The 19,412-nt window shown below is 36.8% G+C and overlaps 1 protein-coding gene across 4 annotated transcripts in view; it reads right to left on the bottom strand.

Annotated features, from left to right (window-relative positions):
- GABRB2 (gamma-aminobutyric acid type A receptor subunit beta2) overlaps positions 1 to 19,412 on the bottom strand; it is a 438,630-nt gene that overhangs the window by 228,644 nt on the left and 190,574 nt on the right. Inside the window, exon 1 of one of the 4 annotated variants that reach the window (XM_055561850.1) lies at positions 18,638 to 19,002. The exons of the other annotated variants lie outside the window; for them this stretch is intronic. The gene's annotated coding sequence lies outside the window, so the exon portion shown is untranslated. Of the gene's footprint in view, positions 1 to 18,637; positions 19,003 to 19,412 lie in introns of those variants that run through there. 4 annotated transcript variants of the gene reach the window in all.

Below are 19,412 nucleotides of genomic sequence, written 5' to 3' on the forward strand. Positions count from 1 at the left end.
TATTGGTGTTTTTCTTCCTGGCTTACTTCACTCTGTATAATAGGCTCCAGTTTCATCCAACTCATTAGAACTGATTCAAATGTATTCTTTTTAATGGCTGAGTAATACTCCATTGGGAGAAAGCAATGGCACCCCACTCCAGTACTCTTGCCTGGAAAATCCCATGGATGGAGCACTCTGGTAGGCTGCAGTCCACGGGGTTGCAACGAGTCGGACACGACTGAGCAAATTCACTTTCACTTTCACTTTCATGCATTGGAGAAGGAGATGGCAGCCCACTCCAGTGTTCTTGCTGGAGAATCCCAGGCGCAGGAGAGCCTGGTGGGCTGCCATCTCTGGGGTCGCACAGAGTCAGACACGACTGAAGCAACTTAGCAGCAGCAGCAGCAGCAATACTCCATTGTGTATATGTACCACAGCTTTCTTGTCCATTCATCTGCTGATGGACATCTAGGTTGCTTCCATGTCCTGGCTATTATAAACAGTGCTGCGATGAACATTGGGGTACACGTGTCTCTTTCAATTCTGGTTTCCTCGGTGTGTATGCCCAGCAGTGGTATTGCTGGGTCATAAGGCAGTTCTATTTCCAGTTTTTTAACAACATCACTCATTATCAGAGAAATGCAAATCAAAACCACTATAAGGTACCATTTCACGCCAGTCAGAATGGCTGCGATCCAAAAGTCTACAAGCAATAAATGCTGGAGAGGGTGTGGAGAAAAGGGAACCCTCTTACACTGTTGGTGGGAATGCAAACTAGTACAGCCACTATGGAGAATAGTGTGGAGATTCCTTATGTATGAAATGTTAAAAAAACTTGAGTTCAAAGTTATGGAACCTAACAAGATGAGTTCTAAGTCTATTCTGCTTTAGACTTAAAAAAAATTACTTCAAGCTCAAACATAATTTTTTCCACATGATTAAATAAGTACATAAGACAGCAGGGAATCTTAGCAATAGTTCACTCAGCATCTGGCAAAACTCTCCCAGGTCCTCAATTTTGAGGTTTGCCAGACGACTAAATCTGAAGGACACAGCCCCAGGTAGGGTGATGGTCATCAGCACTGCCCAGGTAGAAAGTACCACTGAGTCCATACTGAGGTTGCTGAAGTGTTCGATCTAATGGGCAGAATCTAATCTGAACTCCGCAGGGCATAATCACACAATTCCATAGGACTCAAGTCTAAATGTACTGCCTTTTTCTTTTTTCAGACAATGACTAGAATTTTACAGTAAGCCTGGGCAGAAGGCAGCCAGTCTCTGATGCTGATGAAGACCTGTGAAGCCTAGAATATGAAGTAGCATAATCAAGTCAATAATACCAACACAGCACAGTCTTCACAAAATCCCTTTGCCTGCTGAAAGCTCAACTCCTTCTATACATCACACAAGCTAAGAGCTTTGTTACAACCTTTCTAACTTGATGGGGGCGGGGAGGGGGGGGGGCAGGGGTGGGGGGGGAGGGGAGGGCGGTGCAGAGTGCTCATGGAAGGTCACTATTTCATTCCCTCTCCAGCAGAAACTGCTAGACTGTCCTCTAATTGGTCCTGACTCATAAAGCCTTCTGTGAATCTGCCTCAGTTCCTGAAGTGTCACTATACTTTGCCCATAATTACTTTGAGTGAACATTTTCCTTGCTGAGGTCTCTTGGTCAAATTCAAGTATATTTAAAGATTTCTTGACTGTCTTACATATGATATACTGGGATACTTTTTAGAGAAACATCTGGAAATCATCAACTTTTGGAAATAAAGAGGGTGAACATAGCTAATTTTCTGTGAAAAGCTACTGAAAAGTAGCACAGTCATGAAAATACAACTTTATTGCATATAGGAAACAGTAATTTGACCACAAAATTAGAAGGCTCTGCATGGATCTTTGAACATGCTTTTGCCATGTGCCAGACCCAAAGGATTAATTAATAAAATATTGAAAGAGAATGGTGGCTGAAATGGATGCCTTAAAATAATCACAGTTGATCCTTAAAAGCATTTAAACTGTAAAGAGTGTATGCCATATAAATGTATCAAGTTAACTTTCCTTGGTATTTTCTGAGGAATCACTGCTCTTTCTTTAATAAGGAGTTAAGACAGATAACAGAGAAGACTGGCAACCCACTCCAGTACTCTTGCCTGGAAAATCCCATGGATGGAGGAGCCTGGTAGGCTGCAGTCCACGGCGTCGCTAAGAATCGGACACGACTGAGCGACTTCACTTTCACTTTTCACTTTCATGCATTGGAGAAGGAAATGGCAACCCACTCCAGTGTTCTTGCCTGGAGAATCCCAGGGATGGCGGAGCCTGGTGGGCTGCCGTCTGTGGGGTCGCACAGAGTCGGACACGACTGAAGCAACTTGGCAGTAGTAGTAGTAGTAGTAAGACAGATAAAAATTATTTCATTTCTTCTAGTCACATTTAGAGTAGCAGCAATGTCAATGCATTTTTTAAATTAAGAGCCAAAATGTCATATTCCTTTCTCTCTATTGACTCTGACATTCTAGATATATAAGAACCTTAAATTTTGGTTGGAAAACTATTACAATAAGTATCACTCACCAAATCAAGGACTGTATAATCCATTAGATTCTACTTGCAGGCACCCTTTTTCAGAGTCTGTGCATCAACTCCTTTTTCCAATACTAGCTTATCATTCACTATTTTAAAAATAATTCAAAGTAGAGAAATAAAAATCACTAATACTTTTTGAGAGAGAAACATGCATTACTCCTCAAGGCCCAAATTATAATCAATAATAGGTGGCAAACATGAGAACAGAATCTCATTTTGAAAAGTGAGCAAATTTAGTTGTTTTGTTTTTTGTTTTAAATGGCAACCCACTCCAGTACTCTTGCCTGGAAAACCTCATGGACGGAGAAGCCTGGTAGGCTACAGTCCATGGGGTCGCAAGAGTTGGACAAGACTGAGTGTCTTCACTTTCACTTTCACTTTCCCTGAAACTGAATTACATTTGGAGCCTATAGGGTGCCTATTAGAAGCCCTAGACTGACAGTCAGAGTGACCTTGACCAAATCATTCTCATTGGGGCTCATTTCTTCATCTGTAAAATAAGAAGAATAAATTTGACTACTTAATCCTCTCTTGGCCCTTGTAAACTCAATGTTCATGACATTCCTCCAAAACATTTTAAGAAAATAATATTTCAATGTGTAGCTGAAATATGTTAAGTATATGGACTATAACTATATTTAAACAATGGAATTATCATCCCCTCCCCAGGTATTACCAATACCCTGACTTTTAATGATTCCTTAGCATTTTGAAAACAATAAAAAAAATACAATATAACAAAACAAAAATAAAAAGCATAACAAAAACTAATACATTAGTTTTTATTATAATATGAGAACCATCTGGGGAATATATTCAAGTCATTTATTACCATGACCACTAGACAGATTAAAGAGAAGTATAAAAAGTCCAAGTATTTTTTCTTTATTCTGGGGTACAGGAAGGGAAAGACAAACCTCAGTGAACATGAAAGCTCACTAATTGTTTCACTTATCTCTATTAATTTTTTAAAGAAAATACTATATCTTGTTGCTCCTCACACTCTATGATGAGGAAAATTGATTTCATGGTTCAAATAGCAGGCCTACCGGCTATAAGAACAATGAAAAAAGGTCATTCAAAAATAAACCAAGTTGTACAAAGTTCCCAGGGTAGAAGATCTGTGGATCTTATGGATGCAGATTTTTGTAATTTAAATATGGAAATTATCTCAGAGTTCCTTTCCTAAAGTGAGTTTTATCATTTTAAGGATAACATTGCTTGAGTGATACAGAGGATAGCAGTGGGGAGGTTTAAGACTAAATATCCAGGCTACTATATACTAGCTGTGTATTGTTTTTAAATAAACTACTTTTATCTTTCTTTGACCCAATTTCTGATCTTTGGTTGGTTGGTTATTTTTTCTTTTTCCTCCCTCACGCACCCTCCTGCCCATATATAAAAAAAGGGGCTGAGCTGAATGACCTTAAAGTCAATATGGAGTAATGAAAAAGACATGGGCTTAGGGATCTGGCAAATGGGGTTCCAACTGTACGATGGATATAATACAATTACTGTGGGGATTAATTAGTAAATGTACATAAAGTGACTATTATTGTGGATAATCCTTAATGGGAAGTGGGTGAATGATCTTTCCAGTTTGCTTGCTTTTTATTGCTATTTTTGTTGCTTTTAATCTGTTTTCCTTTCCCATCTCTCTTACTTTATAATTCTTTTTTCAAATGATATCGAGCCACTAGCATGGTCTCCTTTAAGCTTTCAATAAGTAGAGACCCATATGCACAATACTCTTTATATTGTAAAGTAAAAATTCATATAATTTAAGGGAGATCACTAATGGTGATTGCAGCCATGAAATTAAAAGACACTTACTCCTTGGAAGGAAAGTTATGACCAACCTAGACAGCATATTAAAAAGCAGAGACATTACTTTGCCAACAATGGTCCATCTAGTCAAGGCTATGGTTTTTCCAGTGGTCATGTATGGATGTGAGAGTTGGACTATAAAGAAAGCTGAGCACAGAAGAATTGATGCTTTTGAACTGTGGTGTTGGAGAAGACTCTTGAGAGTCCCTTGGACTGCAAGGAGATCCAACCAGTCCATCCTAAAGGAGATCAGTCCTGGGTGTTCATTGGAAGGACTGATGTTGAAGCTGAAATTCCAATACTTTGGCCACCTGATGCGAAGAGCTGACTCATTTGAAAAGATCCTGATGCTGGGAAAAATTGAGGGCAGGAGGAGAAGGGGACGACAGAAGATGAGATGGTTGGATGGCATCACCGACTCAATGGACATGGTTTTGGGTGAACTCTAGGAGTGGTGATGGACAGGGAGGCCTGGTGTGCTGTGGTTCATGGGCTCACAAAGAGTCGGACACGACTGAGTGACTGAACTGATTGACTGATCAGTGAATGCTACTCCAGGTTTTATGCCATTAAAAGATGTTTCCAAACATGTCAAACTCATAAAATTTTCCCAAATATTTTAATCTCAAATTATTATTTTTAATCTAGTTTTTCCTGATATATTTGTTTTAAAATGGACTTATATCATCTAATGGGCCTTCCTTTGTGGCTCAGACAGTAAAGAATCTGGCCACAATGCAGGAGACCCAGGTTCAATCCCTGGGTTGGGAAGATTCCCTGGAGAAGGGAATGGATACCCACTCCAGTATTCTTGCCTGGAGAATTCCATGGATCTGTCCCTGGGGTCACAAAGAGTAGGACACAACTACTGCTGCTGCTGCTGCTAAGTTGCTTCAGTCGTGTCCGACTCTGTGCAAGCCCATAGGCGGCAGCCCACCAGGCTTCCCCATCCCTGGGATTCTCCAGGCAAGAACACTGGAGCGGGTTGCCATTTCCTTCTCCAATGCATGAAAGTGAAAGTGAAGTTGCTCAGTCGTGTCTGACTCTCAGCGAACCCATGGACTGCAGCCCACCAGGCTCCTCTGTCCATGGGATTTTCCAGGCAAGAGTACTGGAGTGGGGTGCCATTGCCTTCTCCAAGAACACAACTGAGTGACTAACAAATCATCTGATACACAGAATGTTTTAAATAATAAATTTTCAGTGCTTAGTGAGAACATTTAAAAGGTTCTGAATAAGTGTTTCTAAAAAGAAAACGCACATTAAAAACTCACTGGCCAAACTATAATACCATCTTGAAAAGAAAAACCAAACAAAACAAAAAAAACTATGCTATATATGAGAGCTACCTTCCAAAAGTCTGAATTTCTTTTTAAAAATCTTTGTGCCATGTCGTTGTTACAAAAAAAAAAAAAGAAAAAGTGCTATGAGTGGTATTCAAAGGATGAGAAAATAATTTGCCTTTAGCAAGATGGAATTAATTACCTTTCAACCACAGATCTAAACAGACTTGTGATTTTCCATTATCCGTTTTAAATTGCAGTGGCCTTTTGAGTATTTTATATTCTAAAATGCTAAACTGTGCAACTTTCCCTTTCCCTTTTGACAATTTAAGAAACAGCAACCTAATCAAGCTCTTATTTTTCAATGCTAATGGCACAATTTTAGAGACTTATCAGCTGAAGTTGTTTCATCTTAAGTTACTGCTACACATCCAATATTGTACAGATATTGAGTGTATTTTCCAGTAGAATCTAGTAAAACTTCTTTGATAATGAATCTGATTTTCTACTAGGTATTTTGTGTATGTATTTAAATCTAAGTATTTATCTGTTTCTTCTTTTCTACAATTAAATGAAAGCTTGAGAGATATGTTAGATAACTAAAACTGTAAACTCTCTTAATTAACATTATTTCATTGTTAAAATTATTTTATATAAAGTATAAAATGCATATATAATAGAAAAAAGAAATTACTATGAATATTTAATTATAATTATTTTCTAAATTGATTTTATATTTCTATTTTATTTATATGCTTGTATATTTAATATAAACATGTTATAAATGTTAGAATAAATTATATACATGCTATAATATTTACAATATTATATAAAATACTTTACATAATATATAAAAATTATTTATATTTCTATTATGTCATGGAACCTAAGTATAACTTCACTATGTTGATAGAGAGATTGTGATCTAAATCAAAATAAAAAATAAAGTGAAAAAGTAGAGTTGTCTTTTCAGTACAAAGAGCTCCACTACAGTAAGACTTACATATATACCACTGCAAGTGATGATAAACAAAAGTATGATATATAGATTGTTTAAAACATCAGTACTTCCATTATTCAATATATTCACCATAAAAGAGACAAATTATTAGAATAAATATGAAATGTACACATGCATGTGCAAATGAATGAATTGCATGATCTACAAATCAAAAGTTAACTTGAACATGAGCATGAGATTAACACTGATTTGAAACTTTCAGTTCTAGTTATGAGGACTAATGGGTATTACACTTAAATCACCATATCTCCTGTTTCTCCTCCATTTACTCCCTGTTGTAAAAAACTATAAAACCAGATATAATATGAAGCAACTCTGTTCAAGTACTGGACCATCAGACAGCATAGGACTATAATCCTTGGAAGAAAAGAAACATAGGAAGTAAGAGTCATAAGCTCCATAACCTCTTGCCCAGGAGCATATCCAAAGCACAGCAACGGTAAGTATATCTTAAGCAGGGAGCAATAATTTGGTCAGAAGAAGAAATGGATCTTGGGATCTGTGAGCTAAATGGGAATTCCATAAGACAGTGATTAATCACAGACATAGCAGTTTAAAGAACCAGAGAACAAAGACTTTCAGAGGAAAATGCTAGTCATTCAGTTGAGATTCAAAGAAGCCTTTTCTTGGAGTCAAGCTTCTCTAGTCCTTCAGGCCTCTCCTTTGCCCCCCAAAATAAAAAGCCTAAAAATCAGCCTCAACAAGACCAAACTAATCTACTAGTAATTACTAATTAGAACACTCAACAAATTTTAAATGAAGAAAACAAAATCTGAACTATTGATAGTATAGCATTTTTAAAAATTGAATTCAAATATTACTCCTGGGGGAAGCAGGAAAAATGACTGAAAAATGGGAGAGAAACAGTTAAAAAAGAAGACCAAGGATTCTTTCTTTCTTTTTTTGGGGGGGGCTGCATTTTTGGTATTCTTAGATAAGGACTTTAAAAGAGCTTTTATAAACATTCTCATGGATTCAAAGGAAAAGAAGTATATAATAAAGAAGCAAATGAGAAATCTCAGCAGAGATACAGAAACTATTTTTTTTAATCAATTGGAAGTTCTGGAATTGAAAAAGAGAAGAAAATGTAACCGAAAAATCATCAGTAAATTAAAATGTGGTAGGAAGAATTTTTTAAAAGAAACAAAAAAGTAAATTGGACAAATGAAACTGAAATAGTAATACGGTTGATTTAAGCCCCAAACAGTTCAATAATTATACTGAATGTAGTTGTAAATAGATGAGATACCTCATTCATACGGAGATTGTTGAACTAGACAAGAAAGATTCAATTATACGCTGCCCACAAGAGAGAGATTTTAAATATAAAGATCCAGGGAGATGTAAAACTACACACAAACACATACGTAATTCTAACAATAGGAAAATCCGAATGGCTAATTAAAAATTGACACATTAGACTTCTAGGCAAGGAATGCAACTAAACATAAGAAGAAACTGTCATACTCATAAAAGCATCAATTTATCAAAAAGACAACACGGAAATGAGTATGCCACCTGACTGTAGAGCTCTGAAATATATGAAGCAAAAACGAACAGATCTAAAGGAAGAAAATGACTAATCTACAACTATGGATGGAAATTTTAGCAACTCTCTCAAATAGCTGATGAATAAAGTAGACCAAAAACTCAATAAGGAGATCTGAATGAAAAAACAAGATACACGAAATAGTATTTATGGGATACCACACCAAGACAGAAGAATACACATAATTTTCTGGTGCGCATGGAATATTCACTAAGATAGGCTACATACTGGGTGGGGCATTCAATTAGTTCAAAATTTCTAAGAACTGATGTATGTGTGTAGCATGTGCGTGTGTGTGCGTATTCTGACAATAACAGAATAAAATTAGATTCCAAAAACAACACAACACTGTAAAAACACAAAATATTTTTAAACAACTTATAGATTATGTAAGCAAATACATGGAATACTAAAATATTTTGAATTGAATGATGACAACAGAATAATTCAAAATTTGTGGGATTTATCCAAAACAGTTTTTATGGAGAAATTCATAGTTTTTATATAGAATAAAGAAGAGTTTAAATATAATGACATTAGTGGAAAAACTGGGGAAATCTGTATAAAGTCTGTAGGTTATTTAATAATTTTGAAAAATGTTATGTAAGATGTTAACAAAATATTAGCAAATAAAATCTAGTAATATATTAAAAGAGTAATCCAGCATGATTAAATGGAGTTTATCATAGGCATACAACCTGCTTTAATATTTTAAAATCAATCCATATATTTCTTTCACCCACTAACCAAACAGACAAGAAAAATAATATGACCATATTAATAGGTTTAGAAAAAGCATGTTGTAAAAAATACCAATTTGTGATCTTAAAAAAAAAAAAAAACCACAGTAATTAGAAATAGAAGGGAAATTTCTTACTCTAATAAAAAGACATCTCTGAAAAATTTTCAGATAATATCATATTTAATATTCAGAATCTATTTCCCCCTAAAGTGAGAAATAAAGCTAGGATCTCTGTTATCATCACTTCTATGCCTATCAAATGTTGTAACAGAAATTAAAGCCATTGTAATAACTAAGTAATAAAGATTAGAAAGGCATAAAACTGTTCACAGATGATATGACTATGTACATAGGAAATCCTAAAAAATACACAAACAAAAATACTAAGTTTGATAAGGGAACTTAAGGAAGCTCATAGAAGGCAAGGTGAACAACCAGATGTTGTTATTGTTTGGTTGCTAAGTTGTGTCTGATTCTTTTGTGTCCCCCATGGACTACAGCCAGCTAGGTTCCTCAGTCCATAGGATTTTCCAGGCAAGAATCCTGGAGTGGGTTGCCATTTCTTTCTCCAGGGAATATTCCTGACCCAGGGATCGAACCCGTGTCTCTTGCATCTCCTGTGTTGGCAGGTGGGTTCTTTACCACTGTGCTATCATGGAAGCCCAAACAATGGGATGACTGGAAGATAGATTAACTCACCATTTATAAAAACGTCAAAAATATGTACACAAAATATGTACGGACCATTTTAACAAAGCATGTGCAATACCTCTATACAAATATTCATGAGATAAATTAGAGAAGGCCAAAATAAATGAAGAAATACATCATGCTTATGCATTGGACTACAAAATATTGTTAAGCTGTCAATTCTCCCCAAATCGATATGTAAATTCAATGCAACCAAAATAAATCTTCCAGCAAGTACTTTTTTTTCCCCCCAAAATGATAACTTTATTCCACAATTTATATGAACTTGCAGATGACCTAGAAAAGCCAAAATAATTGCAAAAAAGAAGAATGAAGTCAGAGGACTTGCATGATCTGATTTCAAGTCTCTGCTTTAGAGTGGAAACTACTGCCCAGAGGCTGGCTGCTTCTTTTTTTTGTAAATAAAATTTTAGTGCTACACAGCAACAGCCCCTCACTTACATATTATATATGGCTGCTATCCTCTACTACAGAACTAAATCATTTTCAGAGAGATCTTATCTCCTACAAACTCAAAACACTTACTATTTGCCTCTTTTAGAAAAAGTTTATCAACTGTGATCTAAAGTTACAGTAATCAAGATGGTGATACCAGCATGAGACAACAAGAGCAATGGAGCAGACTAGAATCCAGCAAGAGACTTACACTTATGTTTTTAATTTTTGTCAAAGGTGCTAAAAAATATAATACAGTGGAAAAGGATCATTTTTTAAACAAATAATGTTGAAAAATTGTTATTCATAAAAAGAACCTCAATTCCCTATCTCAATCCATAGAGAAAAAATTAATTCAGTTTGGATCACAGATCTAAACATAAAAGCAACAAATATAAAGCTCCCTGAAGAAAACATAGAAGAATATTTATAACTTTGGATAGTCAAAGATTTTTTGAATAGGACACAGAAAGCATTAATTAGGTAAGAAAACACTGCTAAACTGAACTCCAAAAAGTTTTAAACTTCTGCTCATAAAAAGGTGTTAAACCCAAACTGGGGCATATTCCAAAAAATAAATGACCAGACTCCAAAAAATATCTGAGGTCTGGAAAGCCCAGGAAGCTATCACACATTGCAGGAGACTATGTACGTGTGTGCTCAGGTATGTTTGACTCTTTGTGACCCCTCAGACTATAACCCACCAGACTCCTCTATCCATAGAATTTTCCAGGCAAGAATATTGGGGTGGGTTGCCATTTCCTACTCCAGGGGATCTTCTTGACCCAAGAATTGAACTTGCATCTCCTGCACGGGCAGGCAGATTCTCTACCACTGGGCCATCTGAGATGCCCATAGGAGACTAAGGAGAAATGAAAACTAAATGCAATGTGGTGCTCTAGAATGGATTCTGGACCAGGAAAAGGACATTACTGGAAAAACTGGAGAAACCTGCATAAAGTCTGGAGGTTATTTAATAGTATCGTACCAGTGTTAATTTTTTTTATTTTTTTTTTAATTTTATTTTTTAACTTTACAATGTTGTATTGGTTTTGCCATATATCAACATGAATCCACTACAGGTATACATGTGTTCCCCATCCTGAACCCTCCTCCCTCCTCCCTCCCCGTACCATCTCAGTGTTAATTTCTTAGCTTTGAAAATTGTTATGTAAGATGTTAACATTAAAAGAAGCTAGATGAAGGGCACTTGGGAATTCTCTGTACTATCTTTGAAACTCCTTTGTAAAACTAAAATTATTTCAAAATAAAACTAATGGGGGGGAGAAAAGGTTGCTATGAAAATGAATAGACAAGTCACAGACCATATACATTCACACACACACACACATATGTATATATACACACATACATATACTGAAAGGGACTATAAGTAGAATGTGTGCATAACTGCTACAAATCAGTTATAAAATAACAAACCATTTAAAAATGAACAAAAGACTAAAACAGACACTTCGCAAAAGAAGATATGCAAACTGGTCAATAAGCATATGAAAAATTGCTCCATAGCATTAGTCATCAGAGAAAATGCAAATTAAAATCACAGTGAGATACCATTACACCCCCACTAGAATGGCTAAATTTATAAAGAACACCACCAACGGTTGGCAAGGATGTAGAACAAACCAAATTTTCCTAACTACTGGTGGGAGGGCAAAGTGAAATGACCACTTTGGAGAACAGGTTGGCAGCTCCTTATGAAGTTAATCATATATCTACACAAAACCTGCTAATTCCACTTAGTATTGGATATTTATCCAAGATAAATGGAAATATATCTACACAAAAAGATTGGGGCAAAAATGTTCAAAGACTGTTTTAAAAGGAAAGTTGTTTTAATACTAACTGGTGGCTCATGGTAAAGAATCCGCCTATCAATGCAGGAAACACAGGTTCGAAGTGAAGATTCCCTGGAGAAGGAAATGGCTACCCATTCCAGTACTCTTGCCTGGGAAATCTCATGGACAGAGAAGCCTAGTGGGCTACAGTCCATGGGGTCACAAAGAGTCAGGCGTGACTTAGTGCCTAAAAATGAAGTAAAAAAGATTCTTTTTCAATCAAGAAATGCCTATTATCTCAGAGGCACTGTGTTAATAAGAGCTTTAGAAATACAAACTTACTTAACCCTCACAAAAACACTACATAGATACATAAGTTGCCTATTCATTTATTCCACGAAGATTTAAGAAGCTATAATGTGTCAAGCAATGCTCTTGCACATAACAAACTGCATGTCAATTTCCCTGTTCTCATAAAGCTTGCACTCTGGATAGGGAGAAGGCTGATAAATAAAAGACAACATGGATAAATTACCGACATGTTACATGGGTAACAATGTTGTCCACATTTTAGAGATGAGGCTTGAGAGATAGAAGCTGGGATTTGGATTCAGTTTCTCTGGCCCAAAATGTAGAACCCTGACCATGACACTATCCTGCAAAAAAAAAAACATTACAACTCCTTGTCTCTCAAGATGGCATCACTCTTTTCAGGCTGCCACTTTAGCAAACAGATGTTAAACTCAAATAAGTAATTTTCAACTAAATTTTCTAAAAGGAAGATAAACTGTCCAGGTTTCTGAACAGAAAATAGGGTGAAGCTTGTGATTTCCATGAAGAAGAGAGGCAATTACAAAAAGACCTGAAGGATGCAGTTAGTAGACAAAGAGATAAGTCACAGCATCTGGCCCTGGCACCGATTCAGAACAGGGTAAGCCAAATTATTCTTCCTTGCTCTTTTACCTTTGCACATGGCCCTAGAATTCTTAAGTTTTTGCTCACGTAGTAAAAATAAGGCATGTAAATCTGTAAACCACCATTGTATAAGTAAGGTAGAGTTAATCTGCCAGAGTAACCCAATTTTCTCTAAGCTATTCTGTCTCTGGAGAGGCTTTGTGGCTCCTTTTTAAACCAGCCACACTTAACTCCATTACAGAAAGCTATATAAAGAAATGAGGCAACACTACATAACTGGAGTGCTAGATCGCTCTTATTTCATTTACTCTGCATTAAGTCTCAAAATATTAATAACAGATGTAAAACATGCCACAGAAAATTCACTCTTTGATTAAAGTACCTCAACAACTAATAAATATCAAATACAAAATACATTCAGTATGATTAGCTGAGGGAACTGCAATAATTTTCATCAAAATCACATGAAAATACCCCAGTGTTTTGCAAGAGGAAACTGCTTCACAGTAATATCTCTAACATGCCTTCTTGTATTGTACAGTATATGTTAGCAATGCCAGTCCACGTGTACATCCCTGAATACCATGCTCAGTTTTATTACTTTGAAAATTGGGCACATGCTGTTTCTTTTCCCTCGAAAGCTTTTATTTCAATTTTTTTATAGGAGTAAAATCAGCTCAGGCATCACATTCCTATAAAAGTCTTTGGCATCTTCAGAAAGAGTTAACCATTGTTACCTTAGTATCAGTTCTATCTTACACTCACCCACGTTGATTACTGCAGTCATAGCATTGTGTTGCATCATTATTCACTTCTGTCCTTCAACTCTCCATCCTAAATGTTTCTCAACCCTCTCTTTACATCACTTCTTCCCATGAATCACACTAAAGATACTGTGTGTGTGTGTGTGTTAGTCACTCAGTCATGTCCGACCCTTTGCCACTCCATGGACTGTACCCCACTGGCTCCTCTGTCCATGGGATTCTCCAGGCAAGAATACTGGAGTGGGTTGCCATGCCCTTCTCCATGGGTTCTTCCTGACCCAGGGACTGAACCTGGGTCTTCTGCACTGCAGGCAGATTCTTTACCATCTAAGCCACCAAGGAACACCAAAGATAGTATACTCAGTGTGAAATACAAACTCACCAATGAGAACAAACACTTGCCTTCTACAACCAGTACAGAGTCGATAGATAAATATGAACCTTTCCACCACACCCCACTGTCACCTCTGCTCAGCCACTCATGTTACTTCCTATAGGTGTCCTTGCCTCAAAAATCACCCCTCTAGGTCCCTCTTCACACTGGGACTGATATGCTCTTTCTACACAGCTCATTCATGATTAGTCTTCTAAGATGAGGCTTGGCTTTTACCTTCTCAGAAAATTCTTTTTCTACATAATCAAAAAATAAGGTTCTCCCACTAAACTCTTTAAAAACTTTTACTATATAGTATTCATTAATTTTATTTAAGCCTGGATTTCAACTACAGCCATCAGGACACTAGTCCAGTTTTATTTTACAATAGTTCTTTTTTATTTATTTACTTTTTTTTGGTTTAAGTACCTATCAAGGTATCCAGACCACTTTATATCTTATATTTATACTTTGCTAAAAAAAATCACTTTGGAAAGGAGGCAAGAAGAAAGAAAAAAATCATTTTTCCTGATGATTTGAATTTCCCTAAGTTTTGCATCTTCCAACATACTTCTTTGGTCTTTTAAGGGTATATTCATCATTGTTAGAGGTTCAGAACCATATGCCTTCTACACCACAGTAGTCAAGTTACTGATTATCAGGTTATAGTAACAATCCTGATGCTAGGAGGATTTTGACCATGTGTAATACCATAGTTTCATAGTAAAATAAAAGGGTTTGTCTATAATGACTGCAAAAGTAGCAACCTCTTTGCTACTATATAGGTACTTATAGGTATCTCTTCAGAGAAGGCAATGGCACCCCACTCCAGTACTCTTGCCTGAAAAATCCCATAGACGGAGGAGCCTGGTGGGCTGCCGTCCATGGGGTCGCTAAGAGTCGGAGACGACTGAGAGACTTCACTTTCACTTTTCACTTTCATGCATTGGAGAAGGAAATGGCAACCCACTCCAGTGTTCTTGCCTGGAGAATCCCAGGGACGGGGAGCCTGGTGGGCTGCCATCTACGGGGTCTCACAGAGTCGGACACGACTGAAGCGACTTAGCAGCAGCAGCAGCAAGTATCTCTTACTCTATATAGGTAATAAATACATCATCATAGGTGTCTTTATCATGAATAGATTTAGTCTGATGGCAGAGGTTATTATACTATTCTATATCAAAACTGAAGAGATAGATAAAAAGATAGATCAACACACCTAGAAAATATTGCTCTTATATAAACTGTATGACTATTTTATTTTACACTCAGGAAGATCTTTTGCAGACTATAAAATACCGTTTGAAAAAGACTTTAAAAATAGAGAAATGTACAAAGTTTAACCATTTATAATTCCCACAATCCAATTATATAATATAAGCTATTCTTACTTAGTCACAGATTAAAACAAAACTTCCTGATCCCTTAAATTGAAAAGCAAAGCAACAGACTCAAACAGAGTCAACAAATGCAAAATAATAATATCTGAGAATGGGAAATACACTCAGGTAGCATTTTTAGCATACATTACATATTTCTTATTTTGAAAAATTAAATGATTAAAATCATCAAACCAACCAAAATACTGGAGTTTCGATAAATCTTTACTACTCTTATTTATAAGAGGCAGGCATAGAGCTCAACTAAAACCAATAAAAAAAAAAATTCCAACAAAAAAATTACACACACTGGAAATGTCAAACAATTGAGGTTCAAGATGACCTATAACAAGTGCTAAAACTTGAGTTCCTCATCATTTGCTTTTTTCAAAGACAAATTCATTTCAAAGTCAGGAATTTGGGGCTATATTTCATTTGAAGTAAAAAAGGAAATATAGTTATAATCATATAGTTATACTCTTTTCCAAGCCAAACATGTTAGCCAAGTATGACATCATTCCAGAACTTCATGATGACAGCTCCAGAGAACAAAATGATGTGCATGTCACCTGACACTTTTGCTTCAGTTCAGTTCAGTGGCTCAGTCGTGTCCGACTCTTTGCGACCCCATGAATTGCAGCACGCCAGGCCTCCCTGTCCATCACCAACTCCTGGAGTTCACTCAAATTCACATCCATTGAGTCGGTGATGCCATCCAGCCATCTCATCCTCTGTCGTCCCCTCTTCCTCCTGCCCCCAATCGCTCCCAGCATCAGAGTCTTTTCCAATGAGTCAACTCTTCACATGAGGTGGCCAAAGTACTGGTGTTTCAGCTTTAGCATCATTCCTTCCAAACACCCAGGGCTGATCTCCTTTAGAATGGACTGGTTGGATCTCCTTGCAGCCCAAGGAACTCTCAAGAGTCTTCTCCAACACCAAACAGTCACAACTGTGTTCATTAATTATCTGACTAGGGTTTTGGATACTCTTCTCTCAACTCTTCCCAAGAATGGCATCCTCTCAATCCTCCACCACAGGCTTACGTGCAACCTCTCTGCATTTAGAACCCTTTATTTTTTTTGTTTTTTAAATTTATTTATTTTAGTTGGAGGCTAATTACTTTACAATATTGTAGTGGTTTTTGCCATACATTGACATGAATCAGCCATGGGTGTACATGTGTTCCCCATCCTGAACCCCCCTCCCACCTCCCTCCTCATCCCATCCCTCTGGGTCATCCCAGTGCACCAGCCCTGACCACCCTGTCTCATGCATTGAACCTGGACTGGCGATCTGTTTCACATATGATAATATACATGTTTCAATGCTATTCTCTCAGATCATCCCACCCTCATCTTCTCCCACAGAGTCCAAAAGACTGTTCTATACATCTGTGTCTCTTTTTCTGTCTCGCATATAGGGTTAGCATTACCATCTTTCTAAATTCCATATATATGTGTTAGTATACTGTATTGGTGTTTTTCTTTCTGGCTTACTTCACTCTGTATAATAGGCTCCAGTTTCATCCACCTCATTAGAACTGATTCAGATGTATTCTTTTTAATGGCTGAGTAATACTCTATTGTGTATATGTACCACAGCTTTCTTATCCATTCATCTGCTGATGGACATCTAGGTTACTTCCATGTCCTGGCTATTATAAACAGTGCGGTGATGAACACTGGGGTACACATGTCTCTTTCAATTCTGGTTTCCTTGGTGTGTATGCCCAGCAGTGGGATTGCTGGGTCATGTTTTAAAACAGGCCCTCCAGCCTAAATTACTCTCTCATCATCTACCAGTGTATTTACTGCACTTAAATTTATGTATAGAGGATCCACAGTCACAGTAGAATTTTTGACCTTTTATAGAACTCTATAGTGCTCTGAGGTCTCCCAGATTCCTCAGCCAAAATTAATATCCACAAACTATTCCATACTGTAGTCATCTGAAACCTTAGCTTAGATTTTGAGCCAAACTTGTCTCCTTCATTTACGATATATTGTGAGTTTAGGAAATTGCTTATTATTTCTAATCTCTAGTTTCTGCACATTAAATATACCTTACTCTTAGAATTGTTAATGAATTTTAAATAAGAAAATGTATATATGCATGTTAATCCAAGACTTTATCAGAGCAAGTACTCATTAAGGAGTAGCTAATGGCACCCCACTCCAGTACTCTTGCCTGGAAAATCCCATGGATGCAGGAGCCTGGTAGGCTGCAGTCCACGGGGTCACAAAGAGTCGGACACGACTGAAGCGACTTAGCAGCAGCTGCAGCATAATACCTGTATTAGTTAGGATCAAGATGACACATAAAACTAGCCATCATTATATCATTAGTCTATATTTGGTGATGCTGCCATTTGCAATAATACTCTATCCATTTAGACCAGTTAATTTCATCTCCTGTTGAATTCACTTGAAACACAGCTTAGAGAGATAAGAAAAAGGACCATTTTAGGAAAAATAAACTCAGTCTTTAAATCAAACTCTTCTTCAGGTGACATCATTTTTTTAAATTAGAAATATCCCCCTAATACCCCTAAGATTTTACACATTAAAATCTTCAAGATTTCTCTAAAACCACATTTAATATTCTACTAAATATGAGGGAAAAAAAAAAACTAAAGTGCAAAAAAAAATCAAAAGTAAAATAAAACTTTTATTTTCAGGACCAAGTGCTTATTATTAGAAAATATGTCCCATTCTACCCAGGAGACAATTCGCAAAACAGAATTTTTTAATTTGGGAAATTAATAGTATATTATTACATACAAGTGTAGCTATGAGGAACTCAATTTTACTTGAGATTTTCCTGTTCTTGTTTACCTAAGCTCTGTAATTAGCTAAACAAAATATTTAAATTCTGGTGTGCTTCACATATCCCATTAATTCCACATTAGATTTAAGTTCCTTTAAACGTCACTGATTTTTAATTACCATGCAAATGTATTAACTAAGCTTCTTAGAGTTAAAGGTTAGAACCACATGGAGAAGAGCTGATAAAGGAATTTGCCTTTTTCGTGTTAATAACAAATATGATTTATGATTCCTATTTTGTGGCTGGAACTCTAAGATTATTTTCAATATACTAAAAATGTAATTATCAAATAGATTCAAGAGAAACCTTTAACATCTCTGTTTTGTGGGAAAGAAAACATCTTCATGAAATAATCAACAGGCATCACTCATAATTTAACTAGAACAAGAGAACAAGTGGCACACAGCACTAGGAAGGTATGAGAGGAGTCAGTGGCATGACTAACCAGGCGTGCAAAGGTTGGTCCGGTTCCTTGGTAGCTCGTCTGCCTGCAATATCGTGGAGGTTAGGCAGCAGTTTTAAGGCAATGGTACCCCACTCCAGTACTCTTGCCTGGAAAATCCCATGGATGGAGGACCCTGGTGGGCCACAGTCCATGAGGTTACTAAGAGTCGGACACGACTGAGCGACTTCACTTTCACTTTTCACGTTCATGCATTGGAGAAGGAAATGGCAACCCACTTCAGTGTTCTTGCCTGGAGAATCCCAGGGATGGGGGAGCCTGGTGGGTTGCCGTCTATGGGGTCGCAGAGTCAGACATGACTGAAGCCACTTAGCAACAGCACAGGCAGCAGTTTTAGCAAATGAGCACAGACAGTTGCCTGCAAGACTCTGAGGCTTGAACCCAGCATTTACTAATGTGGGGGTCACATGTATTGCATGTTATCTCTTACCCTCACTTTCCTTGTCTGCAGTTATACCAATTAGCATCACCTGCATTTAATGGTACTTAAATAAGCTGAAGATCTTTTATTGTTGCTGACTAATCTTAACTGCTTTACCATATATATTTCTCAATACTTTAGCCAACATTTCCTGAATGTTTAATAGTTATTAAATGTAGAGTACCAAGGACTTTATATAGATTTTTTCATCTCATCATCACAACAACATGGTGAGGCTGATATCATCCCTGCTTTGCTGATGAGGAAACTGTGTGAATCGGCTGTCGTTTCACAGCTGGTTAGTGACTGCATGACTTCCAAACTCCTCTTCTTAAC

The sequence above is a fragment of the Bubalus kerabau genome, chromosome 1 (assembly GCF_029407905.1).
Source record: "Bubalus kerabau isolate K-KA32 ecotype Philippines breed swamp buffalo chromosome 1, PCC_UOA_SB_1v2, whole genome shotgun sequence".
Lineage (NCBI taxonomy): Eukaryota > Metazoa > Chordata > Mammalia > Artiodactyla > Bovidae > Bubalus > Bubalus kerabau.